Raw genomic sequence first — 3,100 nt, 5'->3', positions numbered from 1 at the left:
CGCCTCCTCTCCGCGAGAGGGGGAGTGAGAGAAGAGGGGAGAGAAAGAGAGAAGGGGAGAGAGAAGGGAGAGAGGGTGGAGAGAGAGAGAGGAGGTGAAGTGTTCTAGTGGTGAGATCATCCAACTCAGGATACTGAGTTGGATGATCAGCCATGATCATATTGAATGGCAGTGCAGGCTCGATAGGCCGAATGGCCTACCCCTGCATCTATTTTCTATGTTTCTATGTTTCTATGAGAGAAAGATGGATAGCGAATGGGTAGAGAGAGAAGGGGGAGAGGGGGGAGGGGTGGGCGGGAGAGAGAGGGGGCGATGCCTGGTTTACTGCATAACTCAGACAGCTCCGACAGTCTAAAGAGAAAGTCTGGTTGAGCGGAGATGCAGACTTCTACAGGCAGGCACAGTACAAGCTGAGAAGAGGAAACAGAGCTGCCAAGGAACGGTATCTGAGAAGCTGAGTAGCAAGTTCTCAGCTAGAATAAAATAGTAAGATTAAACGAGAATTTACCAGTTTGAAGTATGATCGTTATTTTATGAGGAGTAACGTTGAGGGACTACGTGAAGAACCCCGCCAGAACGCATGCGTGAATTTCTTCAAAGCAGCGGTGTGATATCACAGATAACTGTAATGACTAAACATAGTAAGATTAAAGAAGAGATACCAGTTGAGTATATGATCAAGGGTGGGAGCGGAGGGCACGGATTCCCTCAACGTTACTCCTCATAAAATAACGATCAAACTTCAAACTGGTAAGTTCTCGTTTAATCATACTATTGTACTTCGGGGTCACATGAGTGACTACGTGAAGATTTTAAAGCTCTGTGATTTCATGCCGTGGAAGCGAGTCCATGCATCACATCTGCCTTGATTATGGGGAGAATAGTGTTAACATCATTAGTCATCAATACGATATTTCAACCAGTACCTGCAAACCTGTACTGTTTCTGCCTGCTTCAAAGTCTCCACTATTGTGCCTGTTCCCAAAAAATGCAACGATTACTGGTCTTAATGCCAGTCGCACTAACCTCTGTATGGAGGCCTTTGAAAGGTTTGTGTTTGCCAAGCTGCTGAACCCTCCGAAGTTTGCAAATCGGGCCAATAGATCTGTGCAATTCGCAATCATCCTGGGCCTGCACTTGATCCTCCAGCACAAGTCCTTCTGCATGTCCCGGCGGGGTTTCGGTAAGTACATGGACGAACAGAAGCAAATGCTGCAAACACTGAGCAAATAATTTATTTCCGTTGCTCGTCCCTCTGTTATTACACATCGTGCCCCTTTTCCTTTTTTTAAATAGGTTTCTTAGGGATAAGGAGTGTAATAGTAATTAAAATAGACCTGATGAGCACACGTTTGGCAACGTGAAAGAAAGTAAAACGTAGAGTCGGAAGGGTTCGATACAACATATTTTAAAATGCCATTTATCGGGGGAATGGGAATGGGAAAGCCTGGGATGGATTGATCCCATGCGGAGACAAGTGGAATTAGGACGTGTGGGCAATTTGGTTTAATATGACGAGTTGGGTTGCAGGTTATCTTTTCGCACCACACAACTATATTTCTAAATAGAACCGAAACACCAGAACCACTCAGCATGTTGTAAAGCAACGTGTGTTGGGGCAATTTTTCAGTTCGACGACCTGACGTCACGATTTGTTGGGTTTTGGTGATCAAATGGCAGGTGCCAGAAAATGTGCAGACTGAACATCACGGTAAACGAGTTCTGACCTGGACACGCATGTGTCAAAATGATTTATATTCCTTGCGTGCCTCAATGGAATATGTTGGCACAAATGGCGAAGTAGGTCCGTGATTATTGTCGAATTAAATCTGCACTCCGGTTACGTTAAACCGTGGCACAGTTTTGTTCGAATTATTTCTGTCTCTCGCAACTTTGTAAATAATGGTCCCCCTGACCAATATACGGCTGTGGACTTATTTCTAATGATAATGCAACTTGCTGTCTTCCATCGCTGCCAATCTCTGTGTCACTAGAATCATAGATCATAAGGCAAGCAGTGCAGAAACATAGGAATTGCCTTTCGGCCGACGGTATCCGTGCTGACAATGATTCCAAATCAAACGAGACCCATCCGCATGCACATTACCGTATCCTACCATTCCCTGCAATTGCCTATGTCGGTCTATATGTCTCTGACGAACCACTACCGTATATGCTTGCATAGCCACACCTGGCAGCGCGTTCGAGGCACAGGCCACTGCCTTTTATCAAAACTATAATCGAGTATTCCCTTTAAACATGTTTTTATTGTACCCTCACTCTTTTGGCATTTCTGGAGGAGATACGGACTGTCTACCCATTTAATGTATAGAGTAACGGTATACACCTATCCGATCTCATTTCGGCATCTAATGCTGAAGAGAAAACGATACAAATATGTTCCATCTGTCTTTATACTTTGGAGATAGATTGTGGATACAAGCCATTCACCTCACCCAGCCGTCGATGACCAGCAATTACCACGAACACTGTAATTATATACACACTTGCCACAATTTACAATTTACATAATCCAATTAACCTAAACAAACTAACACATTTTAAACTATGGGAGTAAACTGTAGCACCCGGATAAAATCCACACGGTCCCCGGGAGAAGTTACAAACTCCGTACAGAGTAGGCAGGATTGAATCTGGCTCTCGGACGCGAGAAGATTGCCAGAGTATTACTGCGCCACTGTGCCGCCCTGCAATGTGCTTTTACTTAACACTCTCCGATCAAGCCGATATAAAATAGTATAAAATGGGCTCGTCCGGGGTTTGAACCCGGGACCTCCCGCATATTAGGCAATTTTCTCCCGAAGCGGGAATCATACCTCTAGACCAACGAGCCGACGACACGTCAAATTGTTTCCACTTTGAATTAATTAGGTTCTCAACTCGGATTCAAAAAGTTCGAGGATACATTTCGCTTATGCGGACAATCCTGTCGACGAGCGGTGCAACGTGGCGGATTTACTCTCCCCCTCTTTGGGTCCGTGAGATCGAATTGCCAATGTTATAACTTCCACTAACTATTTTTGAAATGTTACTCGGTGGACCACCCATCAAAAATCCCACAGGTTCACCTCCAGTTTAA

At 44.7% G+C, this 3,100-nt stretch overlaps 1 non-coding gene across 1 annotated transcript; it reads right to left on the bottom strand.

The window, feature by feature from the left end:
- Positions 1–2,766: 2,766 nt before the first annotated feature.
- On the bottom strand, positions 2,767–2,854 carry trnap-cgg (transfer RNA proline (anticodon CGG)). Its single transcript is given in 2 exon segments — positions 2,767–2,802; positions 2,819–2,854. It is a non-coding gene; the product is annotated as a tRNA-Pro (tRNA).
- Positions 2,855–3,100: the final 246 nt, after the last annotated feature.

Source organism: Leucoraja erinacea, unplaced genomic scaffold (genome assembly GCF_028641065.1).
Source record: "Leucoraja erinacea ecotype New England unplaced genomic scaffold, Leri_hhj_1 Leri_193S, whole genome shotgun sequence".
NCBI lineage: Eukaryota > Metazoa > Chordata > Chondrichthyes > Rajiformes > Rajidae > Leucoraja > Leucoraja erinaceus.
Note: the sequence above shows the minus strand (reverse complement) of the source record. Positions and strands in the feature narration are given on the sequence as shown.